This window comes from Delphinus delphis, chromosome 9 (assembly GCF_949987515.2).
Source record: "Delphinus delphis chromosome 9, mDelDel1.2, whole genome shotgun sequence".
Taxonomy (NCBI): domain Eukaryota; kingdom Metazoa; phylum Chordata; class Mammalia; order Artiodactyla; family Delphinidae; genus Delphinus; species Delphinus delphis.
In genome coordinates this window covers 39,611,215-39,632,206 of record NC_082691.1, presented here as the reverse complement: position 1 = coordinate 39,632,206, position 20,992 = coordinate 39,611,215, and the positions used below count along the sequence as shown (strand labels likewise).

Sequence of the window (20,992 nt, the reverse complement as noted above, 5' to 3'; positions counted from 1 at the left end):
TATACATATACATGTGCTCCCATATCTCTTCCCTCTTGCATCTCCCTCCCTCCCACCCTGCCTATCCCACCCCTCCAGGTGGTCACAAAGCACCGAGCTGATGTCCCTGTGCTATGCGGCTGCTTCCCACTAGCTATCTACCTTACGTTTGGTAGTGTATATATGTCCATGCCTCTCTCTCGCTTTGTCACAGCTCACCCTTCCCCCTCCCCATATCCTCAAGTCCGTTCTCCAGTAGGTCTGTGTCTTTATTCCTGTCTTACCCCTAGGTTCTTCATGATATTTTTTTTTCTTAAATTCCATATATATGTGTTAGCATACGGTATTTGTCTTTCTCTTTCTGACTTACTTCACTCTGTATGACAGACTCTAGGTCTATCCACCTCATTACAAATAGCTCAATTTCGTTTCTTTTTATGGCTGAGTAATATTCCATTTTAAACATGGTTTAAAAGTTGAAATTTGGGGGGCTTCCCTGGTGGCACAGTGGTTGAGAGTCCGCCTGCCGATGCAGGGGACATGGGTTCGTGCCCCGGTCCGGGAAGATCCCACATGCCGTGGAGCGGCTAGGCCTGTGAGCCATGGCCACTGAGCCTGCGCGTCCAGAGCCTGTGCTCCGTAACAGGAGAGGCCACAACAATGAGAGGCCCACGTACCGCAAAAAAAAAAAGTTGAAATTTGTACTCACTCATGTACATATGGGAAACAAGATTTAGAAAATAATAATTTTTACTCTAACTATCCATAAAATTCAGTGGATGATGCTGGCTATCATTTTCCTCTTACAGATTTGGGATTTTAAAAAAAGAAACAACTTGGCTATCAGTCGGGCTGTTACCAATAAAAAGATACAATTCCAAGCTTAAATCAAGAATTTCTTGATTACCCATTTAGAAAATAATACATATTTTTGGTCACTGATACATCTGAAACACCTACATCCATGTATGATACATAATAGGCACTCAATAATATTTACTGAATAAATAAATGCATACATGTATGTAATTACAAATACTGGTGTCCTAATTAAGGACACCAGTTAAGGAGTTTGAGTTTCTCTCAACAAAGCTAAAGCAACACAGAGTTTTAGGCATTGCTAATTTTGCAACAGACTAATGGTTTCAGACCTAGAATTAATCTGTGGAGCAAAAATATATTACAATTTGAAACTAGGAATATGCACGTAGGACCACCTAAATGGTATGATGCTTTTTCATTGGTTGAATAAATCTCTAAACTTAAATATAACCTCTCTCAACATTTTACCTGAATTAGTTACCTTACTCTCTTCTATTAGTTTTATCTCTCTGGTGAGATTGTAATTTTCCTGAGATGCTGACATAAATTATCCTAAATTTCTCACTTTTCTCTATCCCTCTCTCCGTAGAGTGACTATCCTAGTTCAAGTCACTGTCATCTCTTACCAGGATTACTACAATTAATCCCTAATACATGTCTTGTCTCTTACCTGTTCCCTACCAATTCTTTCTTTACAAAACCATTTCAGTGATTATATTAAAATGTGAGTCTAAGCAAACGGCCTCTGTGCTTAAAACTCTTCAATGGCATTGGTGGTGATGCCGTGAGGACAAAACCCCAAACTCCTATTGTGTACTCTCTACACTTCTTTTTCTGCTATCGCACTTTTCATTTTTCTAATATTATCCCTTGCGTTCTTCCACTGTCACCTAACACTAGAGCCATAAAGAACTACTGTCAATTCCCCAACATGGTGGCCATTTTCTCACCTACCGCCTTGGCCCAAGCTGTTTGGTCTGCTGGACATGCCCTCCCTCAAAACCCTTCAGTTGGTAAACTTCCACTGATGCTCAAGATACACATCATCACCTCGGGAAATCTTATCACACACCACAACTGGATTGTTCATGCTTTTCTTCTTTGTTCTCTCAGAGCATGCTGTGCATAACTTTAACACAGCATTTATCAAACTCTACTGGAATTACTAGTCTATTTGATCATCTCCTCCACCTTCTTAAAGACTGGGATAATGTCTCATTTGCCATTTTCCCTTAGTATCGGTCTCAATACTTGGTACTGGTGCTGTTGTTATTGTTGTTTTCATCATCAGTAACAACACCAGCTAGCACTTGTTAAATATGTACCATGCAGCAAAATTAAGTGTTTTACATCCAATATATCATTTAATTCTTGCAACAATTCTATTGTTATCCCCTGAAAGCTTGAAAACTTACTAATTTTCGCACAACTTGTAAATATCAAAGCCAGAACCCAAACCAAAATTTGTGAGTTCCCACTCCCTGTTCCTAACCTCTATGATAACAATTCCAACGCAAAGTTGGTACTTAATATTTCTTGAGTATGTGACTGATGGATGGATGTATTCAATCCAGTAAGTTGAATGAAACCTCAATGTTTTAGTAATAAGATATTAATTCTTAATAAGTGCTAATATAATTATTGTTCAATATAACTAAACATTTTCCTTATAAATAAAAGAAAGGATCATTTAAATAGATTTTTGTTGTGAATAGGAAGAAAAATACTGATTCTTTCTTGGTAGATGTAATACAAAAAAGATGCATTATATTCAGGTAAATATCAAAACCCATTGATAGTATTCTTTGTCATATAAAAACTATACCCTTCAAACTGGAAACAGGCGTCTCAAACTGCATACACTGTATATTAGCATTCAATCAGCAATGTAAACAATATAATATAAGCATTACATGGACTCTACATTAAGATAAACCAATCCACTTCTGCCAAGACAGATGTAATCACTCAAATCCCATTGGGAAAGAAGTAACAGCGTTGTTTGGTCTAGGTCTCAAATACTTCATTTAGTAAATAACTTGGGTTTTGTATATTCATTTCTTCATAACACATATTTCTAACATTTAAATATTACAAAGTGTTTCAAGAGTTCTGGGCTTAGGATTCAATGGTAAAGCATGATATTTGCTAATCTTACCTCATCACGCAATTGTTATTTGACAGTTAAGGGGATAATTTACTTTACTCTTTCTTGCATAACACCTAAATAATAAGAGGAATATGGTATTGTTGTACCTTCCTTATATTTCAAGCCCCCTCATTTTTCTAAATCACAGATCTAGAAGTAAAACATAAAGCAGTTTTTAAAAGTTATACTCAGAAAAATTCAACAGTTTGACTTTAGTCAAGAGGTTACTTTTTAAAAATTATTCAAGGGTTAAAATCAGACAAATGAGTTGAGTATATTCAACATATGGCTTTGAAAAAACCAGTTATTTTAGTGTTGATTATCAGCAAAAAGCAAAGTTGTCTAAATTGAAGTGCACCTTGTTCTTTTTTTAATTAGATCCATTTGTTTGAATTAGAACTGTATTTACAAGTAACCATTTTATATATCTAAATGTACATGCTTTAGGGTATTATGTTTATTTCTTATACATTTATGGAAAAAATTACTCTTTGGCCTATCAACATAGGTCATAAAAATAGGTAGTACATTCACATGAATCAACCTTTAAAGATTCTGTGAAAAGGTCCCTTCCACATCTGTTCTCCTGCCATGCAATTTTCTCCCCAGAGTATTCCAATGTTATTGTCTGTGTGTGTGTGTGTGTGTGTGTGTGTGTGTTTCTATGCACCTCCTGACAAATTTCATGCACCTACAAACCATAAATATACAAACAGCAAAAGACTTAGATCCATGTCACATGTAGGGCACATCTGTAAAGTGCCAAAAAGGATAATTAGGTTTCTTCCAATTCTAAAATATCTCAAATGATGAAAGCTGACAACAGCGGTTTATCCCTCCATTTAGTTTCATTTCAATATTGAAACATCCTCCTTTAATCTATAATAGGTAATCTAGTCATTTTCTTCCATGGCACAAAGTTACAGGGACTTACATGCTGTCTGTCCTTATTTGCCTGTCTGTCCTTATTTGCCTGTCCTTCTTGATGTCTATGACGCGAAAGAGTCAAAACCCTGCCTAGAGGACCATTCATGGACTCAAAACCATTCTTTGGCTTTAACTCATTAATGTCCTATGGGAATGCCAGTTCAGTGTTGCCAGATCTTTAAATTTTTCAAGAGAAATCATTAATCCAGGTTCTTAAAGTTTCCTGATTTAAAAATGTTGGTAAACTATCAAAACTTTTCCCAGTTTTATTGAAAAAAATTGACATACATCACTGTATAAGTTTAAGTCATACAGCATGATAGTTTGATTTACATATATTGTGAAATAATTACCACACTAGGTTCAGCTAACGTCCATCTTTTCATATAGATACAATAAAAAGAAAGGAAAGAAAAATAACTTCTTGTGATGAGAACTCTTAGAATTTACTTTCTTAGCAACTTTTCTATATGTCATACAGCAGTGTTAGCTATAGTCATCATGTTGTACATTACATCCTAGTAGTTATTTAACTTATAAGCCATGTCTTGGCTATTGTAATTAATGCTGCTATAAACATGAGGATGCAGATATTTTTTCAAGTTAGTATTTTCATTTCCTTTGAATGTATTCTCAGAAGTGTAATTGCTGGATCATATGTTAGTTCCATTTTTAATTCTTGAGGATCCTCCATACTGTTTGCCACAGTGATTGTACTAATTTACAATCCACCAACTGTATACAAGGGTTCCTTTGTTACACATTCACACCAGCATTTATCTATGTTTTTTATGATAGTCATTCTAATAGGTATAAGATGATATCAAGTACTTTTAATTTGTGTTTCCCCAATGACTAGGGATATTGAGTATTTTTTCATGTATGTGTTGGCCCTTCCTAGATCTTCTTTGGAGAAATATCTATTCAGCTCTTTTGTCTATTGTTAATAGGGATATTTGGAGGGGTTTGCTATTGAGTTGTATGAGTTCTTTATATATTTTGGGTATTAGTCCCTTATCAGATATATATTTTGCAAATATTTTTTTCCCATTTCAAGGGTTGTCTTTTCACTTTGTTGATGGTTTCCTTTGCTGTGCAGAAGCTTTTTAGTCTGATGTAGTCCCACTTATGTAATTTTCATTTTGTTGTTTGTGTCATATCCAAAAAAAAAATCATTACTAAGACCCATGTTAAGGAGGTTTATGCCTGTTTTCTTCTAGGAGTTTTACGGTTTCAGGTCTTATATTGAAGTCTTTAATCTATTTTGAGTTAACTTTTGTAAGCAGTATAAGATATGGGTCCAGTTTCATTCTTTTATATGTGAATATCCAATTATTTCAGCACCATTCATTGAAGAGACTGTCCTTTCTCCATTGAGTATTCTTATCTCCCTTATCAAATATTAATTGACCATATATACTCGAGTTTATTTCTGGGTTCTTGATACTGTTCAACTGGTCTATTTGCCAGTACCATACAGTTTTGATGACTATAGCTTTACAGTATATCAGGAAGTGTGATACCTCCTGCTTTGTTCTTTCTTGGAACTTCTTTGGCTATTCAGGGACTCTTGTGGTTAGATATAAATTTTAGGGCTATTTTTTCTACTTCTGCAAAAAATGCCATTGGAATCTCGATAGGGATTACATTGAATGTATAGAAGGCTTTTGGTAGTATTGACATGTTAACAATATTAATTCTTCCAATCCATGAACATGGATACCTTTCCATTTATTTGTGTCTTCTTCAATTTCTTTCGATGTCCTTTAGTTTTCAGCAGAGAAATTTCATCTCTTTAGTTAAATTTATTCCTAAGTATTTTATTGTTTTTGATCATTTTATAAATGAGATCGATTTCTTATTTTGTTCTTATTGTATAGAAATACTACTGATATTTGTATGTTAATTTTGTATCCAGAAACTACTGAATTCATTGACTAGATCTAACAAATTTTATTTGAAGCTTTAGGATTTTCTCTATATAAAATCATATCGTATGCAAACAGAGATAATTTTACTTCTTCCTTTCCAATTCTGATACCTTTTATTTCTTTTTATTGCCTATTTTCTCTAGTTGAGACTTCTAGTACTATGTTGAATAGGGGTGGTGAGAGTGGGCACCCTTATCCTGATTTTAGAGAAAAACTTCCAACTTTCCACCACTGAGTATGTTAGCTGTGGACTTGTCATAGTTAGCATTTAATATGTTGATGTATGTTCTTTCTACGCTTAATTTGTTAAGAGTTTTTGTAATAAATGGATGTTGAATTTTGCCAAATGCTTTTCCTGTGTCTACTGAAATGATCATATGATTATTTTCTCATTCTATTAAGGTGATGTATCATATTGATTGATTGTGTATGTTGTGCCATCCTTGAATCCTAGGGATAAATCCCATTTGATCATGGTAAATGACCTTTTTAATATGCTGCTGAATTTGGTTTGCTAGTATTTGATGGAGAATTTTTGCATCTATACTCATCAGGGATATTGGCCTGTAGTTTTTTTTCCTAGTAATGTCTTGTTCTGGTTTTGGTATCAGAATAATTCTGGCCTTGTAAAATAAGTTTTGAAGTGTTCGCTCCACTTCAATTTTGAGAAGATTTTGATAAGGATTGATGCTAATTTTTCTTTAAATGTTTGGTAAAATTCACCAATGAAGCCATCTGGTCCTCGGCTTTTATTTGTTGGGAGATTTTTGATTACTGATTAAATCTCCTTACTAACAATTGTTCTATTCATATTCTCTATTTCTCCGTGATTCAGTCTTAATAAGTTGTATGTTTCTAAAATTTTTTTCCATTTCTTCTAGGTTGATAGTTTATTGGCACATAGTTCTTCATAGTAGCCTGTTATGATCTCTTGAATTTCTGTGGTATCAGTTGTAATGTCTCCTTTTACATTTATAATTTTGTTGATTTGGGTCCTTTTTCTTGGTTAGCCTTGATAAAGGTTTGTCAGTTTTGTTTAGCTTTTTAAAGAATCATCTATTTTAATTAAACTTTTCTATTTTTGTGGCTATTTCATTTATTTCTGCTCTAATCTTCATTATTTCTTTTCTTTCTTTTTTTTTTTTCTGCTAATTTTGGGCTCAGTTTGTTCTCTGTTTTCTAGTTCCTTAAGGTATAGAGTTAGGTTATTTATTTGGGGTCTTTCTTGCTCCTTAATGTATGCACTTATTGTTATGAACTTCCCTCTTAGAACTGATTTTGCTGCATCCTATAAGTCTTGTATATTGTATTTTCATTTTAATTTGTCTCAAGAAACTTTTTTATTTCCACTGTAATTTCTTCTTGAACCCATCTGTCATTCAGGAGAGTGTTGTTTAATTTCCATGTGTTCATGACTTTTCCAGTGTTTTTTTTGTTATTGCTTTCTAGTTTCATGCCATTGTGATCAGAGGAGATATTTGGTATGATTCCAGTCTTCTTGAATTTGCTAAGGCTTGTTTTGTGGCCTAACATATGGTCTTTCCTAGAAAATGTTCCATGTGCACTTGAGAAGAATGTATTCCACTGTTGTCAGATAAAATGTTTTGTATGTGTCTGTTTTGTATATGTCTGTTACATCCATTTAATCTATAGTGTTGTTCAGATCACTGTTTCCTCATTGATTCTCTGTATAGATAATCTATCCATTATTGAGAGTGGGGATTAAAGTCCCCAACTATTATTGTATTACTGATTACTTCTCCCTTTAGCTCTGTCATATTTTGCTTTATATATTTAGGTACTCTACTGTTGGATGTATAAATATTTATAAATGCTATATCTTCTTGATGGATTGAGCTCTTTATAATTATATAATGATTTTGTCTCTTTTTACCACTTTTAGTTTAAAGTCTGTTTTGTCTGAGTATAGCTATTTCTGCTTTTATTTTGATACCATTTGCTTGAAATATCTTGTCCATCCCTTTACTCTCTATGTGTGTCTCTAAGGCTAAAGTGCATCTCTTGTAGGCATATTGTTGGATTTTGTTTTTATTATCCATTTGAGCTATTCTATGAATTTTGATCAGAAATTTTAATCAATTTACATTTATATGAAATTATTGATAGATAAGGACTTACAATTGCCATTTTGTTAATTGTTTTCTGTTTGTTTTATAGATCCGTTGTTCCTTGTTTTTTACCCTGCTCTCTGTTTTGTGTCACGATGTCTTTTGCTATCAGTATGCTTTAACTTTTTTATAGTCTATAGTTCTTTTGTGTAATTGCTATAGGATTTTCATTTCTGGTTACTGTGAAGCTTACATAAAATATCTTAGAATTTTAACAGCCTATTTTAAATTGATAACAGCTTAACTTCAATAAAATTTCTAAACTTTACACTTTCACTTCTCTTCCCCTCATATTTTAGGATGTTGTTTTTTACAACTTACATATTTTTATATTGTATAACTAAAACAGATTAGACTTGTAGTCATGGTTATTTTTACATGTTCTTTTTTTAACTTTTAAACTAAAGTTGTGAGTTATGCACCAGTATTATCATATTACAAAATCTAACTAGACTATATATTTACCATTAGCAGTGAGATTTGTGCTACCCTTTTATGTTTTTATGTTGTTAATTAGCATTATTTTAATTCCACTAAAGAACCCACTTTAGCATTTTTTGTAAGGCAGGTCTTGTGGTAATGAATTCCCTCAGCTTTTGTTTGTTCAGGAGTCTTTATCTCTACTTTGTTTCTGAAGAATAGCTTCACTGGATATAGAATTCTCAGTTGACAGTTATTTTCTTTCAATATTTTGAATATGTCATACCATTCCCTCCTGGCCAGAATAGTTTCTATTGAGAAATTCACTGATACTTTTATGGGGGTTACCTCCTACATAACTTTTCTCTTCTCTTGCTGCTCTTAAAATTATTTTTTTGTCTTTGATTTTTGACAAATTTAGCCCTATATGATTTCAACCTATTTGGAGCCTTTGGGCCTCATGGATCTGTATGTCCATTTCTCTCCCCATGTTTGGGTAGTTTTCAGCCACTGTTGCTTTAAATATTCTATCCCTTTATCTTTCTCTTCTCCTTCTGGAATTCCCATAATGCAAATATTATGTATTTTCATTGCATCCCGTAATTACCATTCCCATAGTAGGCTTTCTTCACTTTTTCTTTTTCTCTTTTATTTATTTATTTTTGATCCTTTGGGTAATTCAAATGTCCTGTCCTCTAGGTAGATGAATCTTTCTTTTGTGTGGTCACATCTATTTTTGAAAACCTCTATTGAATTCTTCAGTTCAGGTTTTGTATTTTTCAACTCTAGTTTTTCTGTTGCTTTTTTTTTTTATGGTTGCTATTTCCTGGTCAAACTTCTCATTCTGTTCATACATTGTTTTCCTACTTTTGTTTAGTTGTCTGTTTGTGCCTTCTTGTAGTTCACTAAACTTCCTTAAGAAGATTATTCTGAATTCTTTGTCTGACAGTTCATAGATCTCCATTTCTTTAGGGTCAGTTATTGAAGCTTTGTTAGTTTCTTTTGGTGGTGTCATATTTACACCTGTAATGACCTGGAATACATTCTATGGTTAATTGGGAACAGGTATTCTCAAGTATGTATTAATCTACTATAGCTTTGGCTACAGTCCCTTCCATTTGCTGCTTTGTAACATTTGTGTATTCATACAGTCAGATAACCTACTTTTTCAGGGCCATTATTACTGAGGATAAATATAAATAAAGAATCTCCCTGATTTTCATGTGAAGATTTTTCTCTGGAATAATGAAATAAGCCTGAGCTAAAAGTACCATTGCACATTGAAATTAGTCTACCATTTTACTTGTTGGTTTTAAAATAAACAGAAATCTAATACAAAATTATCCATAGCCTTCGGCAATCATCTGAAGAATATTTAGCAAACTGAGGAAAATATTTTTTTGCACTGCAATTTCCACATAGTATCACTAACAAAAAATGGAAGAGCAAAGTTTTTTCTAAGTTATCTGACTAATGTATTTTGATTAAACACTTTCACATGCTGATTGTAAACCACTCATGTGTCTCACATTGAGACTTCTTCCTGTGAGTGACACCTCAGTGATTTATAATTGACACTTTAGGAGAACAAAGTGGAAGTAATATATTCCTCTGGTTGCCTTAACTCTAGGCACATTGACAATAACAATGTTGCTGAACATGGATAACACTCTCTGTGCACAGCTATTATCAGTTTTTGGCACAAGGATTCTCAGAGAGCCTTGTTAAAGACTTGCTTTCAATTTATATCATAGATACTGGGATTAGTATTTCAATATCCAGTGTTCTCCCAGTCACAGATTTGTTTCAGAGCCCACTCCAATGACCTGACTCCATTTCCACTGGCCTGGAACCCTTCTAAGCTCCATCATCACCATTAAGAAAGCTTATCTGGAAAAATGGACTTATAGCAAGCAAACTTTTAAAATCTGTTTTGATTATTCATTTGTTTGGAGTGACTCTAGGTTGAAAAGGGTGAAGTGATTATATGCAGGTGCAATTAAATTCTCGCAAAGCACGATTAGGATTATTATTGTCCCAGGCCTATCTTTCATGTTCTCACACATCATGTACTGAAAAATCTCATAGAGTCAATACTTCATTTCCCAAAGATTCCTCAGAATCGCACTCTTCTTAGTGAATTAATCATATGAATGTAAACCAATAGTATCTATTTAATCTGTTTTTCAAAAATTACATAGCCAGTATGAAACCTTAAACATTCAAGTAACTTTAGAAATCAACTTCATTCCCTTGACTTTACAGATGGTGAAACTGAGAACTAAGTGATTTTCCTCATGTTGTTAATTCATAACATCCATGTGTCTGGAACCTGATGCCAGTTTTTTCTCCATCTCATCACAGTATTTTAAACACTTGTACAAAGCTAGGCTGAGCCAGTATCAGACACTGTCATAAACAAACACAATTTAAAAGAGGTAGTAGCCTCTTGGGCTGTACACTAGATCAAATTCCTTACAAGTATTGAATTTTGGTAGGAATAATATAAAACACAGCATAAGCTGTGTTGAAAATCCATATTAGCTTTTAATCTGTATCAGCTGATTCCCTGATCCATTATGTAAGCGTGAAGAGAAGATAATACCAGTTAAACAGCAAACTTAGGAGTCACAAGTAAGGGTGTCAGGTGGTAATTCTCCATCAGCTAGATCCTTTTCTCTGAGATTGCATGTCCAAATGGTTATTAGCGGGTTTGCAACTATCAATGGGCTTAATACCAAACAGATAGATTTTGCTCTTAGTTCTGAACATATTTAGAAAACACACGGGATGTTTCATCTCAGAGAAAAGGAATGAACAAATTAGTCAGCTTTTCCTTTCTGTAACAAGTTGATCACAAGGAAGTAACTTTTAGAATGTTCTTAAAGGCTGCATATCGCTTTTTTTGTTTTACTCAGTAAAAGGAAGTTTGGCTCACCAATAACATGCAGAGCATATGGAGGACCTTGAGAAGGATAAATAAGGCATTATTTTTGAAAGATGGTAATTAAGTTGTTCAGTCTTGTTTCTTTTGGTTTATGTTGTTGTTGGTATGCTACTTTACCCAGCAAACTATTAGGTAATATATGTCTTTTTGACCTTTATTACATTGTGGCATACATGTGACATTAGGTATTTTAAGCAACTGAGTTTTTCAGCCTACTTAAAGTTATTCCATGAATATAATAAAATTGTATGATATATTAGGTACACTTGATAATACAGTAATTTATTCATTTAGTTTTACTAACTAATATACTTCAATCTAGAAACCAGACTAACTGGTAGGCAGATGTCTGCACATGTGGTAAGAGTTCTCATAAAAATGCAAATTTAAACTTATCTCTGTTGCCGTTAAATATGAAGATACTACCAGAGAAACAGACACAAAATTCCTTTTACATACCTCTCCACCATTATATAAGTAGAAACTGCAATACTTTAAGAGGAAATAACAGGTGCTTAAAGTTCCATTTGACTACAGAAGTAATAGGTAGTTCTGGGAACTAAAATTCTGTTTTTTTTTTTTTTTTTTTTTTTTTGCGGTACGCGGGCCTCTGACTGGTGTGGCCTCTCCCGTTGCGGAGCACAGGCTCCGGACGCGCAGGCTCAGCGGCCATGGCTCACGGGCCTAGCCGCTCCGCGGCATGTGGGATCTTCCCAGACCGGTGCACGAACCCGTGTCCCCTGCATCGGCAGGCGGACCCTCAACCACTGCGCCACCAGGGAAGCCCTAAAATTCTGTTTTTAATGGTGATCCTCTGAGAAGAAAACTTGGTAATATTTCTTGAAGGCATGAGTGAAAATTTCAGTGCTAAAAATGTACTGTTGAAATTTTCTCTGCTTTTTGGCCAGCAGGAGAAACAGAAGCAGACTTCCAGGAAGCATGTCATGTACTTAAGGAAAGAAACGGACATGTGCCCAGTGATAATTTGAATACCTGTGTTACTTTGCCTTTTAATTTGGCTTTAGGAAAATCATGTCATTTTCATGCTACAATAGCTGATGTGCTTTAGTTGGATACAAAATATAAAAAGAAGCTTATAGCATCTTATCAAATGAGCATTAATAAAAGCTTACCAAATAACTATGGTTAAAAAGGAAAAAAATTCTTATTATAGTTTTTATTAAATAACATATACACATATAGCTAGAGAGAAAAAGAGTAGGCGAACGTATTACACAGTATTAATTCACATTATTTTCAGAAAATGGGTTTTGACTTCCCTTAACCTTGACTATCTTTAGTTGTCAAGCAATTAATATGACAGAAGAAATAACAGATGTTCTTTTACCATTAACCTTCAGAAAGGAGATCCCCATTTCCAGAATTTATAACCATTTGACACAATCTATTAAAGCAATGGAAAGATTCCCCCAATCAGAGATCTCCAGTTTGCTCACTGCAGATAAAATAAATATATAATCCAAATTTAACTTCATTTTCAAAGGCATATGAGACAGTCTCCTAACGTGTCTTGCCTATTTTTAAAATTTTTATGACGGTAAATAAACCCTGGAAAATTCCTTCTTAGATTTTACCACCTGAAACTGCAGCTGTTGGCTGCCACTATCAAAGCCTCACAACTCCAAACTCACGTGCAAACCTCATCAAGGGCAGACATTTCTAATTGATTCCAGAAGTATTTCTTTTGCTGAGATCAGGGGGCAAAGGAAGAATAATGAGCAGCTTTTTAGAGGGAATTGGGGGTTAGGGTGTTGAGGGGAGGGGAAGGGGAGCTTTTAAAATCTTGGGTTTGGCCAGAAATGCATAGCAATTTTACGGTCAATTGGTGAGAGCATCTGGAACCAGGCATTCTGGCCTCATAGTTGATGGTAGTGAAACCAGCTTACAGGCAACAGCAAGCCCATAATGAGTCCCTGTCATGTACTAGTGGAAACCATGCTGACATTCTGCCAAGTATCCCTGCACCTTTTTCTCAGGGTCAGGATTCCCCTTAGAGCCCTCATCTACTGTGTGAAATCCTGTCCACCCATGGATCTTAACTTATTTTAGCCATTCTTAAAGGCAATGCAAAAAGAAAGACTAAAAATTAGAACTTGTGTATGTTTCATTCCTTGCATGAAGACAAGGCTTTATATCACAAGGCTGTGTTTGCTTTCATTTGGGGGATATATTTCAAACGCAGTGGGCCATCTTGTTAGTGTATGTGGAGAGTGTTGGATGCTCAGGTCATAAATCACAGCACAGCTCGTGGCACACTCAGACTAGAGAAGGCAAAATTTGAGGCTCTTTGTTATTTCAAATGTAAAACAGGTGATTATAAAAAGGGACAGGAGTTCTTTTTTTTTTTAAATGCCAAGTCGAAAACCAAGGTGATGTGGAAATAATTTCTTATGAGTAAATGATGTTTACCTTAAGCTGCTGCTCGTAATTCACTATGCTGACATTGGTAGATTATACCCACAAATAAGTCAGGTAAAAGGACAGCCATGAAAAATGTAGAGTGATGTGAGTCAACAGGATGGAAACTGGTTCAGTGGTCAGGAAGGGGCGATGCAGAACGCTAGACTTCTAACATTCCTAAATTTTTGTTTTTATCTAAGCAATATAATTAAGAGAGATGGTATCCATTTTAGAAATCACTCAAAATTCCAAAGTTTGTGATATCGAAATAAATTCAACATGTTTTCTCTTCTAGTTAATCTCTGGGCAAGTAATCACTTCCTGTTTTCAAACAAGAGAAGTGAAACAAGCAAAAAGCAAAAGCAAGGAAACAAAAACTAAACAAAAAGAAAGGCATTTAAAATATTTTTTAAAAACAATATATTTTGATGTAAAATTTTCATAAAATACCTATGCTTTGATGATTTGAGTATAAGTTAACAGAAATATGTAAAATTAGTGTTCCTCATAATTCATATAGTATTAAAATGTGGGGAAAAGTGCTTGATGGTGAAAATTTCCTTGAAGATAAAGTATTTGCAAAAGCAACCATATTTTGTAGATGCCCAGGCTAGTACTTTTCAAATAAAAGCCTAAGGGAGAAGGGACAGGTGGGTAAAAATATAAGATATATTTATATCTCTTAATTTTTAACCATCTTAATAGGAAAATATAATACACAGAAAATGATCAGGGATTAATATTTTCTTGTATGTAGATTCAAAATTTATTTTAAAAATCTCATACTAGGGCCAGTAAATTTCAGGAATTTTAACGTGATCATCTACAATCCACTGTGTCAAATGTAGTCTCTTTGTGCTATCGTAAAACAAAAAAAGCAGTACTATATTCTAATATTGTTTTATTTTGGTTACCAAGTATTTTGTTGCTCACAGAAAGAAAAAGTAATTATTTCTAGAAAAAACACAGGCAGTGGAGAGGAGTTTTTAAAAAGGAGCCTTATATAAATCACCCCAATCGTTTATTTTCACTTGCTACTGATCCTGCTCCACATTCAATGCATTACTTATGTTCTATCCACTCTTATAGAACAGTATATGAATGGACATGAGAAATACATGTGCACTGTCAATGAGTTTACACACATAAAGCTCTCTGCACAGGACCTGGAACAGAGTATTTGCTGTTTGTATGTGCTATACATTGAAAATTTTATATCTTTAGATAATAAAAATGCAAGGAATATAAGGGAGAGTGAAAGAATAAAAACATTTTAAAAGAAAGTGGCAATGATACTTAAATTGAATTAGAGGTGAAGGCAGAAGAGTGAAAAACTTTCTTATATGAACACACAAAAAAATCTAAAGGAAATTTGCTAATAACCTCAATGCTTGTGTATTTTATACTATTCCATGAATGTTGCATATTTTCCTAAAAATAAATATCTCTTATGTCCTATAAAACATATACTCTAATATGTCACATGCAGGTTATTTTCAAATTTCTTAATTTAAAGAGTACAAAAGGGATTACATTCTGGAACCGTGATCTGGCTGGTGAAGTGGCTTATAGTCACCTATTGGATAAATAGCTAATGAACAGGAAATAATGGCTAATATTTGGGTTGTTTAATAGAAGACTCATATATTCTCTGTAACGTAGCATTATGGACATAGGAGCATTTCAGTATTTTAGCAGTTTTGATATAATGTAAAGATTCTGAAGTAACTTTGAGTACTTTCTCCTAAAAAAGGATAGGGGAAATTCTGATCTATGTATTTAAAATTCAAACAGTCCATAAACCTTGCTAAAGAAGTCAGGCTTGTGGAATTAAACTTCATATTATATGTTAGCTTTTTATTTTTGCATAATTATAGACTAGATTCATAACCCTGTCCAAGATTCATATAGGTTTATACTGGTAGTTACAGGAAAAACTGTAGCTGGATATATTTAGCACTATGTATATAAGAAAAAGTATATGTTTATCAGAATTCATAATAATGAATAGTAGTATCATGTTTATGTGTGGAGGCAGTATACTATTATATGGCATTACTCTGTGGAAATAAAACCTATCTGAGTTCAATCCAGGGGCAATGAGACAAACTACAAGCTGAGGAAAGATACTTTTAACAAATATAAATGACAAAGGAATGGTATCGTACACAGAATTTCTAAAAAGCAAAAGAACTAAATAACAACCAAATAGAAAAAATGGGTAAATGATATGCAAGTGCATATCACTGGAAAAGAAACATAAATAACCAATGAAGATGAAATAATGATCATCTTCAGTAATAAACAAGAAGATGGTAATTAGGAATACAATGAGATATCATTTAATCCCCCAGATGAACAAAAGTTAAGAAAGCTGACAATTCTGACTTTGGGGAGGGAATTTATACTCTTTTAGTGGTAAATTTTACAATAACTTTGGAAAACAAATTAGCGTTCTCTTAGGAATATAAACGGGCCACATCCTACAATCCAACAATTCCACATCTACTTGTATAACCCCAGAGAAACTACATATATGCCATGTGCACTACAAGACCTGTGCACGAATTTTCATTGCAGCATTGTGAAAGTAAAAGCTAGAAACAAAGATTAGAGAATAGATATTGGATACAGTCATACAATGTACATAAAGTACAAATACATGCAATAAAAAGGCTATATTTTAGAAACAAAACGTTCAGTAAATTAAAGGAAATTGCAGGAAACTATACATATATGATATTTTGTTTTACTCAAAGTTTTTAAATAAATCAAATATTGCTTAGTGATAAATTTAAGAATATATGAAAAATTAGAATTTGTTTAGAAAAAGCATGACAATGATAAACACAAAGTACAAAACAATGGTAGTATCTGTGGGAGTGTGATATAGAGTAGGATCACCCAGGTAGCACATCATAGTGTTAACAATACTTCACTGGTATTGTAATATTTATTTTTAAGGTGGGTGGTTTTCATTCTGTCTTTTAAAAACTATTTTATATAATTTAATGTATAATAAATACTATAATGGAAAAATTATGAGTTGATATGAAGAAAGTATTATTTAAAACATATAGGTACTTTTCATAAATGCAAACTTTGTACGGTTGATAAAAATATTTGAGGTTTGAATAATATTGAAATAGATTAGTCAAAACTGCTCTATATTGAATATCATAAGTCAGTGTGTGTGTGTGTGTGTGCGCGCGCGCGCGCGTGTGTGCATGCCTGCGCGTGTTATTTTTCCACATAAATCCATAAGTATGTTTATGGCAGACTAGCATATATTTCATGAAAAAAAGTTGGGTGCAGTCTATTCTCCACATTCATAATGAGGACGGATGTACAGTTGAAATGAACCAACTAAGATGGCTTCAGGCAAATATGTCTACATCCTGTGATGTACTAATCATCATTGTGAGATGAACCTAAATAATTATAAAACCCAAATGTGGTAGATTAGATAATGGCCATAAATTCATCATACCCTTTTATAATTGCCTGCTCTTCTAATCAAGAGATGGAGTCTATCTTTCTACTCCTTGAACAATGGCTGGCCTGGTGATGTTCTTTGACCAATGGAATATGGAAGAAATGACACTTTTTGAGTTCCAGAGCCTAGGCTTCAAGAAGTGTGGCAGATTCAGTTGTCATGATCCTGAAATTGCCAGGTTAAAAACCTGGTCTGGTCCACTGGAAAGAGGTCTTGTGGAGTGAAAATAAAGGTGTTCCCATCAACAGCCAAAATGGACATCCCCTCATGTGACCCTTGTGTACATTCAGCCCAGCTGACCCTTAAGCTGAATACAGCCTGATGCGTGAGACTACATCAAAACAGCGGTAGAAACACCACAGAATTGTGAGAAATAATAAATCTTCATTATTTTAAGACATTAAATTTGGGGTTGGTTTGTTTTGTAGGAACAGATAACTTAAACAGCAAAGAAGGTTGAATTTTACTAAAAAGAAGAAAGGAAGACTCCATGAAACATGATGCTGCTAAGAACTGCTAAACCTCCCTTCACTTCCTGACACACGCATTTTGATCAACCCTTTGGATAACAAGGGACATCTGAATATGCATGCCTTGTTATTTGAAGTATTCAATATTTAATTCAGCATTCTATGTAAGGTGAAAATTCCAACAACTTGCTCTCTCCCATTTGGGTGATTATAGCTGTGGAGGAGGTGCTGTCAGTGTTCACTCAACATTTACTGAATCAACAAATAAATGCTGAAGTCTTTATCATATTCTATTGGCTAGAAGCATTCACAAGTCTCACCCACATTCTGGGGGAAGGGATTATATAGGCTGACAGGTCATAAACAGCAGAGGCAGGGATTATGGGGTCACTCAAGGTTCTGTCTGCCACAGTTGGAGAGAGTACGGACAATAATTCAGACAAATACTTATATACATATAAATACTAAGGGGAAAATTAAATCGGGGTGGACGAGGCAAAATTAGAAAATAACAACAACAACAAAAGTGGTACCCAAGGAAGGCTGGTGGCATTTCAGGTAAGACCTGATATGAGGGCAAAAGTCCTGTGGATTCCTGGGAAAGAGCAGGCAAAGGTAAAATCAAGAGCAAAGGTACTGAGGCAGGGTATACTGAGCATGTTTCTAGAACACTGCACATGCCTGGAACTAAACAAGCAAGAAGGAAAGGAGTAGAAAATGTGGTCAGGGCACTAAGAGGACATCTACTTTTTCATTTGATAAAAGTAGAGTATCCTGGATGAGCCTGGCTGAATCACGTAAAAATCCTTCAAAGAGGCCCTGAGCCCTTCCTGAAGCAAGAGTTTCTCTTTGGGGTTTGATGAAGTAGACGGCTGTGCAGAGGAAGCCCACATGGCAGGGACCTGCGGGCGGCCTCTGGGACCTCAGGGCAGCCTCCAGTCAAAAGCCACAGAAAGTGGGGCCCTAAGTCATACAGCTGCAAGGAAATGAATTCTGTCAACAACCTGAGTGAGCTTGGAAGTGGATTTTTCCATAGATAAGCCTCCAGATGAGAACACAATCTAGTGGACACCTGAAATGCAGCCTTTTGAGATCCCAAGCAGAGAGCATAGAATGAAACTGTGTCTGACTTCCTGACCCATGGAAACTGTTAGACAGTAAATGTGTGTTGTTTTAAGCCACTAAATTTATGGTAAGTTTTTTACAGCAATCAAAAATTAATACACTGATTAAAATCGAGCTCACAAAGGGAAGGCTTTTGCTATGTTTTTGCTGGATCAGGCGTTCAGTAGGTGTTGAATAAACGTTTCCTTTTGCCACTTAGAGCATTAGGCAGGCTGGTTCTGTCTTCTGTGAGCATGTGTTTACCTCCTATTAGGATCCACTCCTTGGGCTGTTGTCACTAGTTTCATCTCATCACTCAAACAGTCCATGGCCACCCCTGCTTCCAGACCTTTCACTGTAATCTCCCTTCAGTCAAGTGCTCTCCACCTTCCCCTCTGCTTGTTCAAATTCTACTCCCCTCTTGTGCACATCTTCAGCAGACATAAGTTGGTTCACCATTTAACAGTGATGTGTTTCCATTTTAATGATTCAAGCAAAAACTGTAAGAATTTAGGGTTTTTCTGAGGTCTAAATTTATAGACATTGCATGTTCTTTAGGAATCAACTAATAAGCAGTTATTCTCAGGTTTTTGTTTTCATTGCTTTTAATGCCCTAGTTCTCAAAACATTGTTTTAAATGTGTGTATGTAGTTTGTGTATGTAGTGTGTGTGTGAATATGGCATAGATAAGTGGATATAATTATTACTTACATGCCAGATATTATGGTAGGTTCTACAGACTATCGTCTTTACTCCTTTGAATATAAAAACAACTTCCATAAGTTTTTTATTCTCCTTTTTGTTGAGGGAACGAAGGTGTGGTTATTTTAGATAATCCCTCAAGGCCAATTGGCAGAGCTGGAAATGGCACTTAGATTTGTGTGACTTCAAAGCCAATGCTTTTTCCAGTACCCTAAACTATCTCCTCAATTAAATAAAAAGTTATGTGAAACAAAATATATATAGTATCAAAATATATGCAAACAAGTATTTCCCGTTATCTTATATACCTATATACTTATCAAAATATTTATTCATCTTTGACCTTGCTATCTTTTCTTTAAGTGTCTTTCAGGTTAGACACGTTTAAAGCTACTGATGCAAGTTAAATCAATCACAAATTCATAGGTGATCTTAGAAAAAACAAATTGTACCTGAGCCAGCAGAAAAAAAAGTATGTGTTGCTTATGTGAGTGAGAAATGAGTGAATGAAACAGTGAGGTGATTGGTTTTCTGTCAAATTTCTTATACATAAAACAGCAAGTTTTTTAAAAAGTATGTGAGTCAGTCAAGATATTGATTGATCTATCCAAAAAGAAATGTACAAGGGCATGGACTAATCATTTCATGCACTATATAGAAAACTATGCTCTTGTATACCAGTACATTTTATTTATAAATAGCAAGAGCACCACACCCTTACTTAATGCTCTCGTGGATCCAAGCTAAAGGGAATAAAACTTCCACATGGAAGTCACAGGATCAGATTCAAATTATACCTTGTATTTCTAACTCAGAATTGTAACTTCCTAAGAGCTCTTTTATAATCTAAGTGAAAAATAATTTAAGGTCAATTTTCCAGTCTGTGTGTGCTTGTGTGTATGTGTTTTTAGCTGAACAGGTGTGATCAGCAGTACGCTTGTTTAACGTAGGACTGTTGTCATGCACACCTATGGAATTTGGCTTACATGATAAAGCAATATAACAGACAATCTCCAACCAGCCTTCGAGATAAACAGAGAAGAGTCGTCGGGCTACAAGCTGATGTTGGCAATACATACAACATTGATTTACAAAGAAAAGAGGATTAATTGCTTCAATGTCTCTGATTCTAATGATAGATTCAAAGAAAAATGATGAGAACACTGTATCCTTGTAGAATAATCACTCCTAGTCAGTCAGTCCTAATTCATATTGAATGGAGTCACTGAGGCCATTCATTAGGTTTCTGTACAACTTGTGGGGTGCAAAGAACAGTTTTAGTAAAACTTTGATAAATGGCAAAGATTTACATAAAATTCTAAGAAATAAAAATGTTAGGAAAACACAAATTTGAAATTCACAATTAGAAAACAAGATTTGGTAACTGGTTTTAATTTTTAAATTTTTGAACTTTAAAAAGAAGTGGAAAAAAGCCTGTTTCACAGGTAAAAATGTTGATAATAAAATACTTGCCCAGTCTTTACCACATAGTTAT

General features: G+C 34.5%; 1 protein-coding gene across 2 annotated transcripts in view; it reads right to left on the bottom strand.

Moving 5' to 3' along the window:
- Positions 1 to 20,992, bottom strand: part of AGMO (alkylglycerol monooxygenase) — a 373,312-nt gene that overhangs the window by 125,355 nt on the left and 226,965 nt on the right. The window lies entirely within an intron of this gene.